This window comes from Tachypleus tridentatus, chromosome 8, assembly GCF_004210375.1.
Source record: "Tachypleus tridentatus isolate NWPU-2018 chromosome 8, ASM421037v1, whole genome shotgun sequence".
Taxonomy (NCBI): Eukaryota; Metazoa; Arthropoda; class Merostomata; order Xiphosura; family Limulidae; genus Tachypleus; species Tachypleus tridentatus.
The window spans coordinates 109,939,971-109,957,572 of record NC_134832.1 but is presented as its reverse complement, the minus strand read 5'-3'; the positions used below and the strand labels follow the sequence as shown (position 1 = coordinate 109,957,572).

General features: G+C 31.9%; 1 protein-coding gene across 1 annotated transcript in view; it reads right to left on the bottom strand.

Moving 5' to 3' along the window:
- LOC143223204 (ribonuclease kappa-B-like) overlaps nt 1-17,602 on the bottom strand; it is a 514,553-nt gene that overhangs the window by 300,305 nt on the left and 196,646 nt on the right. The gene's annotated exons all lie outside the window — the stretch shown is intronic.

Below are 17,602 nucleotides of genomic sequence, written 5' to 3'. Positions count from 1 at the left end.
GAACAGTACTTCAGAAGACCTAGGTTTGTGGTTTATTGAATTTTTCTGTAAAAATAAAAGAGAATGTGAATATGTTATTTGTCTTATTAAGTTTTCAGAAAAGCTAACTATAGGCTCTATTACTTCACTGGTATAAAAAGCCTATCAAAACTAACAAGAATTTTTATTGAAGGATTAACGAAAATTCTAGAATTCAGTTAAAGCATATTTGTCCATACCTTCAAAATATGCTTACTCTTCATATATTTCATCAGTGTTGAAGTAATTCCTTAATCATCAATTTTTTTAGTGAAAAAACCACACAGTAAAAGAAAGTGTTATGAGCAAAAATATGTCTTGAGTCTTTTCACTGTATTGTAGATCAGGAAGTAGAAAACATACTACAGACTTTCTGACACAAATTTTCAACTGTTTTGATTGTATGTATGATAAAAGATATTTGGTAGTAAGAAATGTTATTTTTCTTTATGTTTTAAGGTAATACGTGTTAAAGTACCAAGAGAATATTTATTAATTAACATTTATTCACCACTTAAAACATTTTTAAACACTGAATATAATGTTAGTAATAGTAGACCTACTTGTAGTTTAATATATAAATGTAATATAAGGCTTAGCTGAAATGCTAATTAGTAAACTTTATTTTGCTTTTGGCTACAACTCAGTGCCATAAAACTTTCAAATTAAACTTTTTTCTCTTATACCATCAAAGACACCAAAAAATAAAAAAACAAACTTTCTAACAAATCAACATGAATATTGAGCACTCAACATAAACACCACAGTTGACCTAAGAATCAGATGCTAGTTTTGTTGCTTAGTAATGATTTATGTTGAGCATTATCAAAAGAGAAATGTGAAAGTGTCCTTTATAGAGTGACAAAGGGAATAAGCCTTTTATAGTTAGTGATGAGCAGTTTAATTGATGTAGCTAACTTGAACAAATCTACATGGAAGCTTGTAATTAACTAGTATTTCACAAACCAGTGTTTCCTCTCTATTTCCTAGCCGGATAGCACTAAAATATAGTAGTTACTCAGTTACACATACATATTGTAAGCACATTAACTTCTTAAACAGTATGTTATAATTTAATATTTGTCACAAGAGTGAAAAACAACTCATTACTGGCTTTATAGTTTCTGAATGAAAAATATATTCCATATTTTTATATGTATAGCTTGTTTAATTCAATCCAAAATTACAACTTGAAGAAAACTGTGTAATGTTTCTTCAGAGAGATTGAAAGCTTTATCAAATCAAATAAATATCATAATTGTAGTTTGAATATGAAATTTTAAACTTGTCTCTGTTTTGTTCTCAGACCAAGATGACAGTGTCAGTACAAATTCATGTGGAGGTCGAGCAGATCGTTTTACCGTCAATGATGTAACTTTACCTTCATGGTTGACGGTTGGTGAAAGTGTTATGATCAGTCCTTATAACAAGACAGGAGTTGTAACTTTCCTCGGACCAACTGTATTTGCTCCTGGTTTGTGGGCTGGAGTTGAATTAGATACACCTACAGGTAAGGTTTAACTTTTCTGTGTTTGTGAAAGTTATTTTTCAAGTTTTCTGCTAAGGACCTTACATTTATTAGGTTGCAAAATTTGGATATTTTATTATTACTTGCAGTTTAGTATGAAATGCAGTAGTGGTACCAACTGATTATTAATTCTGTTTAATGAGTATGTAAACTACATGTTCAAAACTACTTTTTAACTTATGAATGAATTTTATTTTGTAATTCGTTTTTTACCTCAAATGCAAGCATGCTCACACACACACTTAAGACGGTGTGCTTAGATTATATATATGCACATGTGTATATGATTTTGCTAATTTAACTTTAGTCAATTTTGTTCTGAATATATTAATGTTTCACAAGATATAATTACTGCAATAATATTATATAATATGATTTTAAAACAACTGTCATGTTATTCAGGCAAAAATGATGGTTCAGTAGATGGAGTAAGGTATTTCCAGTGTAAACCTCGTTTTGGAATCTTTGTTCGCCCAGACAAGTTGAACATCGATAAGCGTGGAAGAGCTGTCAGAGCATCTCGCCAAGCTGGGACCAGTAATTTGAGGCCGTCAAGCAGTAGGGAAAGTATGTAAAGTAGCATAATGTTTAGGGACAACAAGGGGCTTATTGGTCCATTTCAGCTGTCCTGTCCTCTCAACTAAACTAAAAACTATCAAATAAATAAAAATCTTAAAACCAGTCTTTATCATTCTTATAGTTATCAAGCTTTCTATCAAAACCATTTAAATTTACTGCCTCTACAACATCCAAATGGCTGATACAAACTTGTAGGGTTAATACAAAAGCTTATGATTCTGCTTATTCAGAAAAACTGGAATACTACTATACTTTGTTGTGTAGGGAAAGAAGTTATTTTGTTTGGAGCATAGTAGAATAATAGTTAGTGTTGTAACTTGGTGCATTGTTTTAATGTCAAGCAAGAATGAGTTAACAAGAATCTCTGTATTTCTATCTACTAGCTCTGGTAAAAAAACAAAAAAACACAACTGTGGGAAAAGGTTTGAAGAATTAATTGTGTGCATTTGCTGTTTGTGTTGTTCTTATAACGTCAAACACAAATAATTGAAATCCCAGTTATTATATTGGTTAAATAAATTTCTTAATACTCAGTAATAGCAATTTTTGTTTGTAAATTTTATTGCTCTGTCAAACTGTAAATCTGTAAAATAATTTTGTATATCTAGTAATTCTTATTGTAAAATATTGAATTTTAAAGTAGAGGGAACATTATTTCAGCTTTTCAGCTTTTTAAAATTTTTATGGAACTTTCAAAGATAAACGATTTTCTGGAAAGAAGTGAAAGCTAAAGAATTTAAAAAAAACAAAGAAGTAACTAGGATCTTTTATATTCATCAAATGTACATGATAGTGAGCAGGTAATTAGTTATTTATTAAGTTCTAAAACTTTATTTTGCCATAAAAAAAAAAAGCTATTGAGGGAGTGTTAATTAATAAATGTAACTGTGACCATACAGTTGTGTTTCAATAGTATTGTTGTTTAATCAAAAGCTTCTTTGTAAGATTACTAATTATTGTTTGTTTTTTCTGGCATGGTTTTTTGTAATGTTTTTTTACATACTGGTTAATATGCATATATGTAAAAAGTTTCCGATCATCAAAAAGTCGGTTGTTTTTAAGTAGACATATCTTAATTTTGCTTGTTTTTTAGGTTTATTAAATTATTTTTAGTTAACAGAACTTTGTTAGTATAATACAATTTAGACAAACTATGAATTTGATATACAGATATAAAATACAAAATTGTAATTTTATATTCCTAGTTACTAATAATTTTATAAATACCTGATTATTACACATAAATCAAGATTCAAAAGCATACAACTTGGAAGTCTTTTTTTGTAATAAAGATTTTTTTTTTTTTTTTTTAGGTTTCTCTTCTTCTTCTAGTCTTCACCACAGCCGAAGTCGAGGAGAAGGGTTACAAAATTTAGGTAATTCCAGTACAAACTTGTACCGGCCTCGAAGCAGAGGAGAAAATTTGGGTAAGACTTTTGTTGAATACAGAGCATATGGAAGAATGAGACAGCCTCATGGTAGGGATGAAGGGCTTTTGGAGAGTGTGTCAAAAAGTCGAACACTAAATCTTAAAGGTCGAAAGTATTAAATGCTAAATGTTTTATTATGTAAAGTTTAACTAAAAGACAAGAAGACAGAAGAACCCTTTAATAACAAGTTTCAAATATTGGCAGTTCTGTATAGTTTGTTGTCTGCCGGATGTTAATTTTTTAAATGTTATTATTACTATATGGTATAATCATTTTAACTCTTACCTCCATAAATATTCTTGTATTGTGTAAATGTTCCATAGACCACAATGCTGAGGAAACAGTGTAGTTTAATTATGTTGCTATGTTATAATGTATTTTATTTTGTATAATTTATATTGACATAGTTTATCCAGAAAAGTTTAGTTTTTCTTTCAGCTATATTTGCTATTAAAAATATTAGTGCTTTTAAAACTGTGGCATTTTAAGTTTAATTTTAAAAACAGTGAAACACACAACCAGAAATAATCTGAGGGAATAAAAGATGAAACTAAAAAAATATAGGAAAACAAACTTCTCCTTCTTTTTAAATTTTGTTAATAGGGGATATATATATAAAGTTGTATATTTATATGGTTCTTTTGATTGTATATTAAAATATTTTAAGCAAGCTATGATGTTTTTGTTTTTTGCCACTGACAAACTGTTATTAAGTTTCCAGTGTATGTTTATGTGTGTATATATACACACACACACATTTTAAATAAGAATTTTTTATTTCTAAGAGACAAAAAGTGCATGATTTTATCTTTTTAAAGTAGACAATTTATTTCCAGTAAACATTGTGAGTTATAACTTACATTCTTCTTGTGGGTAGGAAGATAAAAATGTTTATAACAAGATATATATGTTTGATGGTTTTATTTCAAGCATTCCAGTTTGAAGATGTGGGAAATAATTTTGATAAATTATTTCATTAAGGGTGGACCAGTCTCCTTTTATCTTTCATAACCATTTTTTCTTTTAAATTTCTCTCTTGAGAGTTAGTTTTTCCAACAAACATTAATATAAAGTTTAAAAAGTGTGATATGAAAATATAAGTTTGACATATAAAAACAATATTAACATTATTCAGTAAAACTGAATGGAAAAGTTATTGTGCATCTAATTCAAATTATGTTCTTGATGGTAAAAATGACTTTGTATTTGAAATGAACAGATGACAGTTGCATTTCCTTGGAACATTTCAATTTTATAGGTGCAATTCACTGAACAAATGAAGAGTTCAGTATTATATTAAGTGTGTATAATATTTCAGTTACATTAGAAAAGTGTTGTAGTTACAAAAAATTGTTTAAAAACTATAAGGTATTTATTTTGATATTTACTACATAGATGCTAGATTTTTTTGGTTTAATTATGAAGGAACTGTTTCCTTACCAAGTTCTTTATTAATGGAACTTTGAGATTGATAATGGTGAATTGCTTAAAGAATTGTTTGAATCTTCTTATTGAATTAAGTGTGATAAAAGTTTAATTCATCAGAGTTCAGACAACTTCATCATCTCTAATGCCATATGCAGATGTAAAAATTAAACATTGATAGTTGGTTGCTATTTCAGAATGGTTAGAATAATTGTGAATGTTTTTAGTTTACATAATTTTCCCCCATTAAATGTGTAAATGTTGTTAAAGCTACTGTTGTTATTCAGTTGCAGTAGATATTAATTTATGACAAGCACTTTCATGTATATATATATATGGCATAATATTGTAACTCCATCAAATATTTTGGTGATTTCAGAAAATGATTTTTTTAGTTTAAACTTTTAGCTAATGTAGTCTCAGATATTTTTTTGTTTCTGTAAATATATTTGCTTAGCAAGACGAGTGCTTTAGTTGCGACAATGTAAGTCAGGAGAAGAAGTATTTAATAATCATTCATGGTAATAGGAAATGTTCATTAATAATCATTGTTGTCAGAAGTCATTCTTAGCTATAGGAGTATAGTTGGACCCTAGAATAGATATGCCACTTTCATTCACTCATTCTTTCTGTGTGTATAAATAGGAGGAGGATAAATATGTGTTACTAGTTCTTTCTTATTGGGTTAGTGAACTTTGCTACCCCAACTTTTTATGCTGACATTGTTACAATATGGTAGCATCTTTTCTTTTGAAGATGGGGTAGACGTCCTTTAGCATTCCGTCTTGTTCATTCGTCCAAGTTATCATAAATCCAACCATAAAAACCTATTAACTGCAACCAGGCCAACTTTTTTCTCTTACAAATAAGTGTGGTGTGCTTGTGCTGTTGTTCTGAAAACAAGCTTTTAAATGTAATTTCGTTCTCTACATTTCTGCATATTCATCTTCCAAAATGTAAAACATTCATTTTGTGAAGCTTTATCCTGAGTGGAATATTTTGAGGGCAGTTATTTTGATAGTATAACAAACAGTATTTAAAAGATGAAGGAGAAGAGTTGTATTTTTGACAGTTCACTATTATTAACTGATTTGTTGTTTTTTTTAAACATGGTAGGTGCAGCCAATTAAAAACCCTCTTGGTGTTTTACAGTAATTTAACCTGTATTGCTCAACTTCTCACAGAGTTTGAACTACTTCCTTCTCTTTGATCTAATTATTTGTGATGAATAATTTAGGATCAGTGGGTAAGCTAGGCAGCTCTGTACCTAACCCTGTATTGTATCACTCTGGTTTTATTGTAGAACTGAGAACAATAAAAATTAGACTTTAATCAAGTTCCTCTTTTTGTGTTTGTGCTTTGTTTATGTAGTAAATTATTATACTGTTATGTAACAATTGTTTCAAGTTCACCTAATAGAGTTTTCATTATTAATTTACAGTAGTAATTTATGTTTTTGGGGTTTAACTGTTGTAAACTGCTTGGCAGTATGAATTAATTGAGCAGTCATGAATTAAACAAAAATCTTAAGATTGAAAAAATTATTACTAACTGAAAACATGTATTAGAAAGTGAATTACATCAGATGTGTGACATGTAAATGTGTTATAGACAATTGTACAATGAAACTGTGTTGTATAAGAATGTCTCAGACAAGTGTAAAAAGTAGAAATTGGTAAAACTGCACAAAGAATGTATATACACGTTTAAAAAGTTTATGATAAGGGTGTGTTATTGTCATATTTTGTTATTAATCAGTTATTTTAACAGCATGATCTCCACCTTTACTTTTTTTTATGGAACCATTTCTTATTCAGTAGTAAAATACAGAATTTTCTTTCGGGTAAGAATGAAATGCAGTTTGTTACTTGTTTTGGTTGGTGCATCTTTGTTTTGATTTAGGCTTTGGTTTCTGACTTATGCAAATGCTGATGCCAACAAGAATTGTCGAGGTGGCAATCTGTATGACAGAAATATGTCAGTGCTCCAAACAGTTATATTGATTATTATACAGAAATATAAAAGTCAGTTTCTGTCCCTTTTATTTATCTGAAACAAATGTGAATTATACACAACTGAAAAGTGAATTAATTATTTTGTGTTAAACATATTTGTAAATCCCGACATAAAGACTTAAGAAAACATTTTCCCTTTAAGAATAAAAACTTTTTATTATGAAAATGATAGGCATTAAATACATGTTTACAAACTTCTTTGATTCAGATCTCTTGTGATACTCTCTGGTATGGAAAGCTTTGTTGAATAAAGAACAATGGAAAGTTACAAAGAGGAGATGCTCCTAATGTTAACTATTACTACAGTAATTTCACAAGAGTTTTATGAACCATATTTAACTGGAAGGAATTGTCCCTTTTATATGACTATGAAACTGGATCATAACAGGATATCCAATGTTATCACAAATTTTTTGAGTGATCCATTTTCAGAGCACCTATCAAATAATCTGTTGCATCATCAGTAATTATGTATTTTTCTTCAGTTTACATAGAGGAATTTTTGGAAATAGTAGATGTGTGTTGTGTTTAAACTGTTAAGGATTTCTGTAAATATTGTAGAAGGTGAGCCATGATCCAGAATCAAGGATGTTTCATAGCTCAGTAGGGAAGCTGTAGGATAAGATTGTTGTTTAGGTTTAGAAAAAGCTTGATAGCCTCCTTTGTCTAGGACCCTTTGTAACAATTTGCTGTTTTTGTGCAGAATATTATGCTTTTCTTAGAAGAATCTCAGATTTTTACAACCACTATTGAGCTCAAAAACACCATCCACTAGGTCAAAATGTCTATAGCTGGCTTGGTTGTCATTGGAAAAGGTGTCTTAACTGTGACATGTTAAATCTGTACAATAGACTGATGCTGCCGTAACTAATAATACTGTGTTTTAGTTAAGAATAAAAAAAATATTTTAATGACTGTATACCACCACTTTATTGTGTGAATATTTATTAGTCATGGTCCCTACTGCTCAAGTATTACACAATAAACATATTGAAACCTAAGTTTAGCTGGTTAAACATACTGGATATGACAAAGTCATGGGAAGAGTTAGTGTCTGTAGCAGGTGTATGACAATTTCAGAAAAGGGTCTGTGAAACTGTTGGTAACAGTAATGGAAATGGCCAAAGTAGGAAACCAAAACTTTCCATATGTTATGTTTACTGTTTTGGGGTTTGTTCTTTATGAGAAAGACAACACTTGAATGAAGATCTCACCATCTACCTTGTTGTAAATACAGGTGTGAATGTTACCTTCAGAACAGTAGGATACAAATTACATGAAAAGGTCTCAGAGGAAAGGTAGCTGGTTCACAACTGCTGCTGAATAGAAGTAACCAAACCAAACTGTTTAAATAGTTATCACACAATAAACAATGGAATGAGCAAACTTAGAGATGTCTTCATTAGACCTGAAATCAATTTTGAATCTCTTAGCAACAATTCATCATATTTTGTTTAATGGCAGGGAGGAAAATGGTATGGTAGTCAACTTCTAAATGTTTGGGACTGCTTCTTAACCAACTGTGTTAGTATGTGCAAAAAGTTCATATACACTGAGAGAAGAATGGTATGGTAGTCAACTTCTAAATGTTTGGGACTGCTTCTTAACCAACTGTGTTGGTATGTGCAAAAAGTTCATATACACTGAGAGAAGAATGGTATAGTAGTCAACTTCTAAATGTTTGGGACTGCTTCTTAACCAACTGTGTTGGTATGTGCAAAAAGTTCATATACACTGAGAGAAGAATGGTATAGTAGTCAACTTCTAAGTGTTTGGGACTGCTTCTTAACCAGTTGTGCTAGTATTTACAGAAAGTTCATATACACTGAGAGAAGAATGGTATGGTAGTCAACTTCTAAGTGTTTGGGACTGCTTCTTAACCAACTGTGTTAGTATCTACAGAAAGTTTGTGTACACTGATTGCTAAGCTGTCATTCCCTCAGGAATATGACTCTGCCTGAAAATAATGTGTAATAGGGCTCATACAGAATACATTGTAAAATTCACCTTTTGTTATTAATTTCAGCAATCATGTTTTATTCCATTAATAAATTTACCATATACTGCAATTTTCTTGCTTTCGACTCGTACGTGTATTGTTTGTTGTGTCATTATTATTTCCATTACTGTATGTACAGTTAGTATAAGTGTATAATGACAATGTATGGTTTAATAACTTTATATACGTGTAGATATATATGTGTGTGTGTGTCCAGATTGTTTTTAGTGTAATACTTTGCACCTGTGTTGCATATATAATAATTTACAGCATTGTGGCACTTGATAAATTTGGGGTCACTCAGCTAAAACATTGTTTCTCAAATTTGAGCAAGTGTAAAGCAGTAAACAAAAAGCAAACACTTAACATATTTGCATAGATTCATATATCTAATGCTTGTTTACAAATATTCAAAAATGAATTTGTTATATACCAAGAAAATATAATTTCATTCATCAGAATCTCCTTACCTTTACCTCTTGTTGGCACAGCAGTACAAATGGAGACTTACAATGCTAGAAACCAGGTTTTGATACCCATGGTTGGGCAGAGCAGATGTCCATAGTGTAGCTTTGTGCTTAATTAAAACAAAAAATAAATGAATAAAAACTCCATATGTTTGATAGTAATGAGTAAAATTTACCTTTTGTAACTGATATATTTTGATTAATGAATGATACTGTAGGGTAAATTAAAACTGAAACTTATGCTTCTGTATGGTTGATCTGTTATATGAATGATCTTGATAATCAAGTGTGGTGTAATTCAAGTAATTTATATTAAGAGCATTTCTTCTATAACAAGTTTTAGCAGTTTTGTGTCCTATTGTAGTACAACAGTAAGCTTAGGGACCTACAACAAACAAAATTTGGGGTTGGATTCCCAAACAATGGACACAGCAGGATAGCCCTGTGTGGCTTTGCCCTTAAACAAATGACAGTTTTGTATAATGTTTTTCTGCTATTCTTGTTGTATAAACTTTGTTATGAAATAGTTAAAAATAAACAACAGCAACAGTAAATCATGGTGTTGAGAACCGTTTTGATCACATCTTAAATCTAAAAAGGTTTTCAGAAATAAAGTGTTCTACTTTATTCAGAATTAGCCCTGATTGTTTTCTCCAAATACAAAATGATATTCAACTGTACTATTAAACTATATATGTATATTTTTAAATACAGCAAAATAATCAAGTACTTTAACATGGGTTTTAGTAGTTTTTATGGATAATGGATTGTGGATAAAGTTATCCATAAAATAAATTTACAGAAAAAAACCCTACTAAAAGCCATGTTAAATTTGAAATAATCAATTACTTTGTGCTGAAATGTAACCTGTACCTTGAAACATGATACAGAATTAAATTTTAAAACATTGCAGTTGCAATATGCAAAACTATAATTCATTTCTTCTCATCACCCACTGGTATTTCTGTGGACTTGTACCGCTAGAAACTGGGCTTCGATACCTGTGGTGGTAAAAGCACAGATAGCGTTTTGTGTATCCTTTTATCAATAACAACAACACTTCTTTCTCTCACAGATCACTCACTGTTTGCTTAACTATTAATTTCAAAGTAGTGATTCTTCACGAAATCTGAAGAAGATTTCCTAGAATTTAATAGTGTGACGATATGTACTTTAGTTATGGTTTCTCGAACCATAATGAATGTTTAGTAAGTCTTACTGTCTGACAATATGAACATAAGAAGTCATGGTTAAGTGGGAATAATCAAAATTGTTTCAGAAATTTTAATGTATTTTGGCGAATCAACATCATGGTTATTCATATACCATAAAGATTGTTTCGGATATCTTACATAGCGAAATGAACATCGTGGTCACTTGAAAGATGTCGATATTTTGTTAATGAGACTTCTTTGCATATCAATATGAGTGTGGTTACTGACACGTGTGATAATTCAACATCTAGTTCCAAATTATGAAAACTTTCGGTCATAAATTTTCTGAAAGTAAGCCGTCGTAGTTATATATTTTGAACAACCAAAACCATTTTACTTCTTTTGATTGCTGTTAGCTATTATTTCACTAGTTTGTTGGTATATATGAGTTTGTATTGAGCATGCGTATGAAAGCCAAATGCTCAATTTTCATAGATTTAATATACCCCATTTTTCTGGAATATTTGCTGTTTAATATTTGCACGTATTACATTAGACCGTTTAATATCATTACTGCGAGTTCGATTATTTCTTACTGTAGTTGTTCTTCACTCACCCCTTGTAAAATAACCCAAACGACTCAGCCAGAGTTGTTCCACACCAGTGTAGTGTCTCCTACCGTGACTGTATAGCATTTCATTAAATCTTGGCTGGTAAATGCTGATTTCGTAAACAGCAGACGTAATGACCTAAAGTGTATATAAATCACGTGGAAGAAACTATTTGTAAGTTCAACCATTTTAAACAGATTAATTGCAACTATAAGACACGATTATTTCTTCCGGAAGTTACGTAGCCCATAAGACGTGTAAATGATAACTAGTTATAGTAAGAGTAATATAATGTGTGTGGGATTAACTACTGAACACTACCTTGTCAGTGTTAGGGCAGTATGTGAAGTGATTTAGGAGTACATTACGAAAGAGCCATGTGGAAGATAAATTTGTATCTAATTCCATTGCATGTTTACAGTTTTCCCACTTGTTAATTAAACTTTTAGAGACAAGAGTTTCAATCGCGCTAGTTTAGTTATCACTTGTGTAGAAAATTACATCAATGACAAAAGACTGAGGGAGACTACAAAACAGTTCATGTATAGGAGTATTGTTAGGTAACAAAATTTTTAATTTCACAAGACTTGAAGGTAAGGTGTTGTTGTTTTTTTCTGGTTATTCAAATATTATTGATCTAATTACGCGCAAGAATATAACAGAAAAGGTCGACAGTATCTATTTTAAAATCGATATCGAAATTATTCTAACGAGGTGGACTATTTTATGTAGTCATACAATTTTTATGTATAACTGTCTTAGTATCAGTGTGATCCTTGGATGTTGAAAAACAAATACGCGAAGTCCGCTTAATGTTTACCTAAAGCTCGAAATATTCAATAAACTAGTTTGACAAAAATATAAAACATATAGATCATTTTCATACAGATATAACTCCACACGCGAACCCTCAATCCTTTTAAATATGTTAACCCTAACAATTCATTTTTGAAGCTAAACATAAAAAAATGTAGACTTAAATGTTGTTCTTAGAACAGCGTGTGTTCTAAAACAAGTCAGACCTGAACTTAAAAGTTTTTCTCAAACGAAATGCTCAACTGTACCGTTGGTATAATTAATCTAAATGTATTGCAATAAACAAATAATATAAAAGTTTCAAACTTTGGTACTGTTCATTACACGTGAAGCAACAGATGTGAATGATATGAGAGAAATCATTTTTTTGAATGCATGCTTTACTGAGAATATGTTAAAATCTAGCAATAGCTGATGCAGGGATGTTTTGTAATTCAGTTCAAGTGCCCGGCATGGCCAGGTGGTTGAGGCACTCGAATCGTAATCTGAGGGTCGTGGGTTCGAATCCCGGTCACACCAAACATGCTTGCCCTGTCAGCCGTGGGGGCGTTATAATTTTACGTTCAATCCCATTATTTGTTGGTAAAGAGTAGCCCAAGAGTTGGCGGTGGGTGGTGATGACTAGCTGCCTTCCCTCTAGCTTTACACTGCTAAATTAGGGACGGCTAGCGCAGATAGCTCTCGTATAGCTTCGCGCGAATTTCCAAAACAAACCAAACCAATAATATTCAACCATAACGAAACAGCCTATGTGGAATCACGCATATTTCAATAACTGAGTAAACGGGTGAAATATTTCTCTTTATAGTGATGAAATTCTAAGAAGAAACCATTAAGTACTAAACCGTAAATGTGTTAAAACTGATGCATTTCAGTGTTGGAAAAAAAACACACACAGTGATAAATAAAAAAGGGAATTTAGGTAGTTTTTATAATCTGAAGAAGAAAGTTGATGTTTTGTGTTTTTTGGTGTTAAGTGCAATGCTATATATTTATGCTAAGAGATTATGAACTACCTTTACATATTGACAAATTACGAGTAAATTTAATATTAAGGCATACGGTAGTATGTCGTGCGACCAAAACAACCTTTGTGTTATTGTTTGGTTGTTTTTGAATTTCGCGCAAAGCTACACGAAGGCTATCTGCGCTAGCCGTCCCTAATCTAGTAGTGTAAGACTGGAGGGGAGGCAGCTAGTTATCACTACCCACCGCCAACTCTTGGGCTACTCTTTTACCAACGAATAGTTGGACTGACCATAACATTATAACGTCTCCACGGCTGAAAGGGCAGGCATGTTTGGTGCGACGGGGCTCCGAACCCGCGACCTTCAGATTACGAGTCGAGTGCTTTAACCGCCTGGCCATGCCGTGCCCTGGTGTGTTATTAATACTTTAGCAAATTTACACTTTCTGTTATTCGGACTGTATGTTGTGTTAATACAAACTGTCACATATTGTCTGTGTATGTGCTTTACTTGGCTTTTAATCCACATGCCAAATTTCAGCATAATCCATTAATAAATACACAAGATATATTCAATTTTGATTGAATTTCTTCGTATGTATTTATTCTTCGCAACAAAAGTACCGTTAAGGATTTTTTTTTTTAATTTGGCACATCGATATATCCTTACAGCCTACATTTGCAATAAAATTTGGTCTAAATATAAGTCGCATGTGATGAGAGTTATTCAACAAAAACCGTTCAATTTTGACCAAAACATTTACGCATGCTCACGCATAAAGTTGAGCTACTGGTCTGAATTTTTTTTAGTTGAGCTTCACCTTAGAATAAAGGTGGGTCATTTTTAGACGTTGGAATTAAAGACAGTTGATTTGCAGCAGCAAAAATATAGGATGCAAGCAGGTAGAGATGCAGAAGTATTTTTAGGTAAAGCAAACTAAATTAGCAGTGTGCAAAAGAGCCATACTAGTGGACGGTTATTATTTATTCCGAACTTTTAAGCACAAATTTGCTAGGTTTCATGAAGTTCTCTTAATTAAATAATGTTTAGAGTCACGTGATATTAGCTTAAGAAATTAGCATCAGTGATATGCTTGATACGCCTGTACCAAATGCACTGAGTGCTGACAAGAAAAAAGTCAAATTACATGGCGTTAGTATGAAGGAAGTTATCAATGTTTTAGAGGTAGCTACCACCATATATTTTAAAGAGTTTGGTTGGTTATGTAAAGTATAGGTCTGTTCCAAGTAATAGGTTTACGATCTTGAAGCTTATGCTGGTTGCTATTGAGTGTCACTTTCTAACTTGCTGTACATTTACAGCATTGATAATAATTTTACAGCAAGCGCTCATAATGTAAGTTAGCTAAGCAACGTTTTTTTATTGCTTTTTAGGAGCACGAAGGTGGGTAAAACAAATAGATAAAGTATACCAGCAACAACCTGGTGGATATTTTAAAGCAGGTATTCCTTTTAATACGTATATGAAGAAACTGTGGTTGAGTTTGGTTGTGGTTTGTTTTGAATTTCGCGCAGAGTAAAAATGTATGGGTATTAAAACTTTTATCAAAATAATCTAGAGAACAACGTTTAGATCTTCTTAGGTCATCTTCAGGTTAACAAAGAGAGTTTGTCACTGACTGTTACCGGACGCATGTCTTAAGGACGAGGGTGTAAACGAGTACAGGATTGTAAGGAGCTTTGCTTGTTTGTTTTTGTTTGTTTATTTTTTTAATTTCGCGCAAGCCTACTCGAGGGCTATTTGCACTAGCCGTCCCTAATTTAGCAGTATAAGGTTAGAGGAAAAGCAAACAGTCATCACTGCCCACCGCCATCTCTTGGACTACTCTTTTACAAACATAGTGGGATTGATCGTCACACTATAACACTCCCAGGGCGAGCATGTTTGGAAGTGACGGGGATTCAAACTCGCGACTCTCAGATTACGAGTCGAGTGCTTTTACCACCTGGCCATGCCGAGCCTTGTGGTTGAGAGTGGCACATTTTGCTATACTTTTGTAAATAAACAAATGACGAGATCCTAGGTAAGTACAAATGTGATTGAAGTTAAAACAGTTTCACAGGAATTCCTCTTCAACGAACTCATGAAAATTGCAACGAATTTTTAGCATTTTACCAGAAACATTTCTTAACGAATGGATCAACAAAAAATCAAAATTATCTCCCTTTCAAGTTTCATACGACAGCTAAATTTCTGGAACATTTCTCATTTCTATGAAGATGAATATCGTGTATTTTCTGGTTCAAAGTTTAAAATTATTATTTACAATAAGTCTCTTTTTTTTTGCATTGCAGTGGGAGTCTTCTGAGGGGTACTTTTCGTTGCTAATAGTTATTGTGTCTAAAGCTTTACCTTTATCAATTGATGTAACATTTGACGCCATTAATTTGATTTTAAAAAATTCATTCAACAATGAGTTTAATGCGCATGGAATGAGGTATATTTGACTTACTGTAGAGTAAGTTATATACCAAGTTGAAAAGTTTGAGAAATTACAAAGATACAAAAATCATAAAGGAACAGGTTGATTATGTCTCACATATAGACGTTTATTACATTTCACCAGACTTTTCGTACTTAACGTTTTTCCATCAAAATAATTTGTTCTATCCGTAAACTCCAATTATATGATTCTTCAAACACGTGAATCACAAACATGAAGTTTATTTCAAAATACCTTAATACAGTCTGATGAAATGTATACATATTGGTTTACACAGTGCATGCAAGTCATGAATAGCAGTTAAACCTCCGTATAGGAGTTAAACTTTAATAAGATAATAATTAGTATAGAATATAGATTAAATAAACAGTTGAAATTACAATAGAGTTGTAAGTGTATAATTAGACCAACGTTAGATCGATTCTCAAATAACTTGAAGTCATGTGTATATCTACTTTTGATCAAACAGCCGCATCAACATATTATTTAGTTTTCGGGAGCGAATATGATTACGCTTAACTTGATTCAAATGTGTGCACTGTAACCTGCGACAGGCGTAAAGTTTTTGCATTCTACTCAATGATGTTGCATTGTTAAGATTTTTTCTTTCTATTGTTTTACCGAACAACTGAAAATTTAATGAACAACGTAGAGTGTGATAAAACTTCCCTTGATCAGAACTATACAGATAAAATATAATGGTAGTAAATAATTAGACGAATACTCTGATTTAATCACTGTTACAAGAAAAACGAAACTATATATTTTTAGGTAAATGTTTAACACCAATGAATTATCTCTAATAGGTTGCATATTTGTCGTCGGTAAAGAAACATCTTTCACAATATTATTATGACAAGTAAGTATGTTTTTGGAGTTGTGATATTTAAAAACATTACTCGTATTGATTAATGAAAAACTAATAGTTTACAAAGTCTAATAATACAGGCCTATGAATATAAACTTCGTAAAAAATGGTGTTTCTTATTCTTTCATAACTCAGCTACGCAGGTTTCGAAAATAATATTAATTTCTTTCTAACGCATAAGATTTTTTGTTTCGTTTTTACAAAACGTGAAGAAAAATCACATCTCATTTAAATTACATTATTATTTCGTTTATCACAACATTTTTTTATAATTTGTCATGCTTGTCCCTATATAAGATCCTCACGTCGCGATTGGATTAAAGAAATCTATAGCCATTGGTTGTTAAAATTTTAAGCATAACATAATGTGTCCCGATTTTAATGAAAGTACGCATTATATTTTGTTAAAAATCTGTAAGTATTGGAGAAGTATGGATATCATTTTTGTGTTCAGAATATAGGAATCACTGTGGAATACGAAAAAAGAGTTAAAGAAAATGTAATAATCGCAGGCCTGTGTAACTTGCATCGCATAAGGCCTAGCATGGCCAGGTAGTTAAGGCACTCGACTCGTAATCTGAAGGTCACGGGTTCAAATCCCCGTCACACCAAATATGAACATCCGTTTAGCTGTGGGGACGTTATAATGTAACGGTCACCCCATTATTCGTTGGTAAAGGAGCAGCCCAAGAGTTGGCGGTAGGTGGCGATGAGTAGCTGTATTCCTTTTAGTCTTGCACTGCTAAATTGGGGGGGGGGATAGCGCAGATAGCCCTCGTGTGGCTTTGCGCGAAATTCAAAACAAACTAAACCTCTTATTAATAACGATATTGTAAATAGGTCCGGCATGGCTAGGTGGTATACCGATGGTCGAGAGTTCGAATCTCCGTCACACCAAACATGAACGTCCTTTTAGCTATGAGGGCGCTATAATGTAACGGCCAATCCCACTATTCATTGGTAAAGGAGAAGCCCAAGAGTTGTCGGTAGGTGGCGATGACTAGCTGTATTCCCTTTAGTCTTGCACTGCTAAATTAAAGGCGGTTAGCGCAGATAGTCCTCGTGTAGCTTTGTTCAAAAATTTAAAAAAAATAAAGAAACAAAAACAACACATTGTAATATTTTATAAAATGTACTATAATGTGACCAGAGTTTGATAGATGGTTATCTTTATACCATTGGTGATAAAGTAAAAAAACGATATTATTAAACAAGGATAAGGCCAAAAGAAAGAAATATTGTACAAATTTCAAAATAGTA